Source organism: Dipodomys merriami, unplaced genomic scaffold (genome assembly GCF_024711535.1).
Source record: "Dipodomys merriami isolate MVZ:Mamm:240054 unplaced genomic scaffold, mDipMer1.0.p SCAF_1816, whole genome shotgun sequence".
NCBI classification, from domain to species: Eukaryota; Metazoa; Chordata; class Mammalia; order Rodentia; family Heteromyidae; genus Dipodomys; species Dipodomys merriami.
Window position 1 is genome coordinate 55,189 of NW_027203178.1, and position 7,327 is coordinate 62,515.

Consider the following 7,327-nt stretch of genomic DNA (forward strand, 5'->3'; position numbering starts at 1 on the left):
CTTAGCAAGCTGAGATCTAAGGATCACGGTTCAAAGCCAGCGTTGGCAGGAATACCTGTGAAACTCTTATCTCCAATTAACCACACAAAACCCGAAGTGGCCCTGTGGCTCAAATAATAGATTTCTCCCTTTGAGCTGAAGAGATGAGGGACAGTGCCCAGGCCCAGAGTTCAATCCCCACGACAGGAAAAAAAAAGTAGCTGCCAGGTCATGGTGTCTCTCATCTATAATTTTGACTACTAAGGAGGATGAGAACCAAGGATGAGGGTACAAACCAGCTCCAGCAGACAAATCCTCAAGTACTCATAATTCGTATCTTCAATAACTAGCAAATAGCTGGTTGTGGAAATTTGGATGCTTGGTAAGGCACCAGCCTTGAGTGGAAAAAGCCAAACAATAGTACAAATCTTTTATTTCAAACCGTAGTACTAGCACCAAAAAGGACATAAAGAAGAACCTAGTAGATAGTGGAAATCACTGGAAGTCTATGAAGCCATTGACCATAAAGTATTTCAATTAAAGATAAGCCCTTAGAGTATTCTAAAGGGAAAGAACTTAGAATACTGCAGAAACTATATGCTTAGTAAAATAAAAATTGAAATAAAAATAAAAATTAAGAAAAACCGTACCTACTCTTTTTTATGAAACAAATAAATCAGGGGAGCTAAATACATTTTCTTCAGTAATAGACTGGTACATACTGGAATAAAACATTATGCTAAGAATACTGCTAGTTTAAGACTGCTTTGTTGTCACTTAAACTATTTTAAGTAGTTTTATGAAAAAATAAACATGTAGTTTGTTGCATTACTATCTTCTGTAATACCACTGGAATTAGTTAACTTGTTTCATATATATTTATGTGGAATTCCTAAATTGCCAATGCCCATGATTGAGATTTATTTTATTTTTTATAATTAATAAGTTTTTTATTGTGAAGATATTATACAGAGGATTTACAATTACATGAGCAAGGTAATGAGTATATTTCTTATCAAGCATTTTTGCCTCCTCCTGCTAATTCAGTTAAGAGGAAGTCATTCCTAAGTATGGAATACCCCTAATCCAGTGGGACTAATGTCTTAATATAAATAATATTTGGGCAAAAGTATATACTTAAGGAGAAAGGCGGATGACACGGTGTTGTCTTTACAAAGCAAAGAATGCAATAGATTATCAGAATACCACCAGAAATGAGTTGAGCAGGATCAACTGGATCCTCTTGAATCGTGTCCAGAAGAAACTTACCCTGCTGATAGGTTTAATTTTGAATGTTCAGGGTTTATCTGAGGATATGAAATTGTGTTGTAGTTCATTCAGTCTGTGGGAGTTTCTCTGAGTAAGTGAAGATGACTAATAATTATCCACACAATTCTATTGTACTCCCAACAGAAAAAGGTATATATGTATGTGTCTGTGCATATATATATATATATATATATATATATATATATATATATATCTAAAATACAATTACTATTAGATCATATGATGACAAAATGTGTAGCATATACTTAGGTAGAGGAATTTTTAATAACTATAATACAGTATTTATTTAATTATGACTGAAACATGAGCATTGACATCATCACGAGGAGAGAAATAGAAAAATCCAGATAATGGAAACAAAATAGAATTTCAGAAGTATATGAGTTTGAGAATTGAATGAAGTTATAATTCCAGGGCAGACTTTGTGAAGAGAAACAGATATCCTCAGAATAAGCAGCTGTCTATGATAAATGATAAATTCCATCGGTGTTCCAAAAGTGAACAACTGTAAGGAGTTGAAGAATCATCCATCAAATGAAGTAATATGATGTCTTGTCAAGTTTGTAGCATTTGATAAAATTTAAAAAGTCAGGTATATGATTTAAAATTATAAGAAACTCAAAGGCAGTGTTCCTTTCAGGCTAGAACTGACTTAACATACATGGCCAGAAAGTGGATGCAGAAACATTGTGTTAAACAAATTTTGCTAATATCTATGGTTTCACATTTTTTGGTTATTAAGTGTGAAAAAATTGAAGAAGTCTCTAGGACTCTAAGTTATAATGCACAAAATCTTGGAAGATACATAAAAATTGTGCCTTTGATATAGACAGAAAGACCATTATCCATAAGCAGGAATTCTTGGTCTATCTCTGGAGGAGTCTTATCTGATGCATCTACAGAAATGAACAAGAGATGTGCCCCCAAATCTCCTAAACCCAGTGCTTCAATAAATGGAAAGAAAAATGAAATAAGCAGATAGACTTCATTGCAAATGTCATAAGATATATAAAGCAGAACAAAATGGTATTAAAGGGACCTAGGGCATACAGTACTTGAGAAGCACTTGACTTAAAGAAAGCAATTATCTGAGGCAAAGTCAGTTATGTGAAGATCTCAGGGTAAAGAGCTCAGTCTGAGTGTAGAAAAACTAGAACAAATGTATAAATTAAAGAATATTTTAGAGAAGAATGAGAAGGATTGGGAAGCCATATAAATGGAGAAAAAATGGAGAAAAAATATATGTAAATGAAATACCAAGAAATAAAACAGAAAAGCTGAGTTCGTGAATATTTTAGTACGTATTTTCGAAGTGAATATTTTAGTAAACTAGTTCTAGCTACATGAAAGTATTCATGAAAATATGGCTGTGAGTTGTTATAGGTTCTTTCAAAATCCTACTTTCTCAGGATCTACTGGATCTACTAATGTAAAGTACTATGCCTTTTCTGTGCCCTTAAGTAATGTCTGATGCTACAAATGATACAGGGAAGATATGTATAAGATCTTTAAAAGAATACATACTAGCAAGATGTATTTTTTTCATTTTTATTGTGAAAATACTGTACAGAGGGGTTACAATTACATGGGCAAGGTAACGAGTAGATTTCTTATCAAGCATTGTTGCCTCCTCCTTTGTTTCCCCTTTCTATCCCTTCCCATCGCCCCTCCTTCCCTCTCCCCTCTACCTCTCTCCCCCCCACTTGCTCCCAGCCAAAGTTGTAAAGTTCGTTTTTTGACATAACATCTTGTACATCTCATTGTTGCAATGGGTTTACCTGTATCTCTATTTAAACTATTTGTTTTTTCTTTACCCCTCCACAAATTATACCAACATCAAATACAGTGAAAACAGGGGTTATACCGTGGGGGAGGGACATACAAAGCAACAAAGAAATCGTATTATAAAAACGTTAGAAACAATCGCAAGAAAGAAAAACACATTTGAATCATTATTTTGGGGTTATTTCGCCTAACATCAACTTCTCTGACCGTTTCTACTTGTCTGAGACATATACTAGTAATTGCAAATAAGGGAAACCATGGGAACTATGTTTCTTTGAGCCAAGCTTACTTCACTTCATATAATTTTTTTCAAGTCTTTCCATTTCCTAGCAATGTTTTTCTTTCTGATGGAGGCATAGAGTTCCATTTGCTTTAGATATATTCATAGGACTTCTTATCGAGCCTCTACGAAGACAAAGAGAAGTATTCATATTTGAGTTTGGAGGGAAGACAAAGCAAAATACAGTCAGCATATACGCCACGAAAACATAATATTGATTTAATTGAAACACTGTTCTTTTTTTTAAGTGTTTACAACTTCCTTTTCAAACATAGAATTGACACTATATTTTGAAATATTGGCTTTTCTGTATGTCAATCATGAGAAAAACGTGGCTGAAATTAGAAAAGCAACTCCATTCGTAATAGTCCCACAAAAAATAAAATACCTAGGAATTAACTTAACCAAAGAAGTGAAGGACCTTTATGATGAAAACTTTAAAAATCTGAAAAAGGAAATCAAAACAGAACTTAGATAGTGGCAAAACCTCCCATGCTCCTGGATTGAAAGGATCAACATCGTGAAAATGGCAAAATTTCCCAAGGCTATTTACAAATTCAATGTGATACCTATCAATATTCCAACCTCATTCTTCAAGGAAATAGAAGAAGCAATCCAAAAATTCATATGGAACAAAAAAGGACCCCAAATAACAAAAGTAATCCTTAAAAGAAAGAACGGTGCTGGAGGAATATCAATACCAAATTTCAAACTGTACTACAAAGCCATAGTAATCAAAACAGCTTGGTACTGGCACAAGAACCGACCTCAGGAACAATGGAATAGAATTGAAAACCCAGAAATGAACCCAAAGACCTTTAGCCATTTAATCTTTGATAAGTGAGCTAAAAAAATTAGAATGATAAAGACAGCCTCTTCAGTAAACGGTGCTAACTTGCTTAACTACTTGTAGAAAACTAAAGCTAGATCCTTATATATCACCCTGCACCAGAATCAATTGCAAATGTATCAAAGACCTCCGAATCAAAGCAGACACTCTGAAAACATTACAGGATGGAATAGGAGAAACACTAGTTCTCCTTGGCACAGGCCGAAATTTGCTTAATAAGGACCCAGAAACACAACAAATCAAAGAAAGGTTGGACAAATGGGATTGCATGGAGTTGCAGAACTTCTTCATGGCAAAGGACATAGCTAGCAAGATCAATAGAAAACCAATGGATTATGAGAAGATCTTCACTAGCCATACAACGGACAAGGGTCTTATATCTAAAATATACTTGGAACTCAGAAAATTAAATCCCCCAACAACAAATCCTCAAAGAAACAACTGCCCAATAAATAAGTGGGCTACAGACTTAAAGAGAAACTTCTCTGAAGAGGAAAGAAGGATGGCCAATAGACATATGAAGAAATGCTCAAACTCTCTAGCCATAAAAGAAATGCAAATCAAAACAACATTGAGATATCACCTCATCCCAGTTAGAATGGCTATAATCAAAAACTCTAATAACAACAGATGCTGGAGGGAATGTGGACAGAAGGGGACATTAATGCATTGTTGGTGGGAGTGTAAACTTGTTCAACCACTTTGGAAAGCACTATGGAGGTTCCTCAAAATGCTCCACATAGAGGTGCCCTATGACCCAGCAATCCAACTTTTGGGCATTTAACCAAATGGTCACAAACAAGACCATACTGAAGCTACCAGCACAACTATGTTTATTGCAGCATTATTTACCAGAGTTAAGCTATGGAGCCAACCCAGATGCTTCTCAGTAGATGAATGGATCAAAAAAATGTGGTATATATACACAATGGAATTTTATGTGTCCATCACAATGAATGACATTGCCCCATTTGTTAAAAAATGCAAAGACTTGCAAACAATTATATGAAGTGAAGTAAAGCCAAGCCCAAAGAAACATAGGTCCCATGGTTTCCCTTATTTACTATAACTAGTACATGTCTGAGACAAGGAGAAAACGTCAGATACGATGATGTTAGGCAAAATGTACCCCAAGGTAAGTATTCAAATGTTTTTTCTTTCATTTGAGTGTTTCTAACATATTTATAAGATTATTTCTTTGTTGCTTTGTATGTCCCTCCCCCACGATATAACCCCTGCTTTCACTGTGTTTTATGTTGGTTTAATTTATGGAGGGGAAGGAAAAAAAAATGTTTTAATAGGGATACAGTTGGACTCATTGCAGCAACGAGATGTACAAGTCATTATATTGAAAAACAAACTTTACAACGTTGGGGGGGTTGGGAAGTGGGGGGTGGGAGGTGGGGGAGGGGGGTGGAGATGAGAACGGAAGTGATTGGACGGGGAAACAAAGGAGGAGGCAACAATGCTTGATAAGAAATGAACTCATTATCTTGCCCATGTAATTGTAACTCCTCTGTATGGTAGTTTCACAATAAAAAAAATGAAACATAGGTCTTATCCTTTCTTTATTTGCAATAGTTAGTATATGTCTAGGATATTCTTAGCAGATGAGCAGAATAGCTCAATAGCTACATAAATGTGGCCATATAAGATGATGCTAAGCAAAATGAACTACAAGATGTGGACACAAGTGGTTTATCTTTATTGTTGTTTTGTTTTAATGTACTATATGATTTTTTGTTTCTTTTGTTCCTACCCCTATGGTTTATCCCCTGTTGTCACTATGTTTGATTTTGGTACCCTGGTATTATATATATGTTTATTTGAATTTAGGAAGGGAAGAGGAAAACAGAATGATGAGAGAACGGATAAGGGGAACCAATGCAACATACACAAGACAATTTGTTGGAAATGATCCCTACAACTTGTGTGTGGGGTGGAAGGGAGAGACATTAGGAGAAAAATGAGGGTAGGAGTAACAAGTTTAACAAGAAATGTATTGATTACCTCATTTATGTAATTGTAACCCCTCTGTACATCACCTTGGTAATTTAAAAAAATGTTTCTGTCCTTTAACCATTGCTTATTTCTGATCACCAGCCCTGTCCTAAAGCTGCCCATAGGAAACACCAAGTACTATTTAAATGAGGGTAACAAATATAGAAAATTCTTGAGTTTTGTAGTTCTGTGACAGAAATGGAAGTCAAAGGAAACTACCTTTTTATTTGAAGAAGCAGAATTTTGCTTGGCTTTCAAAAAGTTAGCCACCATATGAAATATTGAGACATAAATGCCAAGTACTTAGTGCTATCCAAAAATACAACGTGATTCAATTTGCCGAGCACTCTTCTCATTCTCTTGTGTGAATTTAATGCTATGAACTGAGTGACAATATTCCTTTGAATTGGAAAGGAAAGCAGATTTGTTAACCATTAAGTGAAGGAGTTTGTAGATAGTGACTCAGAGAACCTTCAAAGTAAGTTTATATGGGTGAGAAATTGAGAGTCAGAGACTGAACATTACCATTCAGTAAATGTGAGTTATATTTACTTCCTACCTTAGAGTCTATGTTATTTCTGTTAATTCCTTAAACTGAGACAAATTTTAAGTAAATTGTAGGGATAAAAAATCATTTTATTTTTAACATACTCTCCAGTGATTCCATCTACACCTATGGGTTATTGAAACCATAAACATGAATCCCTTTCCATGCTTCGTTTGTAGACCTTTAGATACATTTCACTGTATTTGCTATCATTATTAAATAGTAATGTCAATTTGTGCAGATTAGTTGTTTGTATGTTATTGAAAATCTTAAATTGGAAAACTTGAATAAAAAAGAACCTTTTATTCCTACTGTTATGACTGTCATTACATGTCTCCTTCCCCTATTCTCTCTCATATTTTTCCGATCATGGGGCTTGAACTCTGGGTTTGAGTGCTGTCCTTCAGCTCCTCAACTCAAGGTTAGTGCTCTACCACTTGAGACACAGCGCCACATCCAGTTTTTTGGTGGTTTATTGGAGATAAGAGTTTCACAGAATGGCAATCCTCAGATCTCAACCTCCTGAGTAGCTATGATTACAGGCATGAGCCACCAGTGTCAGGCTACATGTCCCTTATTCTTTTGTTTTAATATA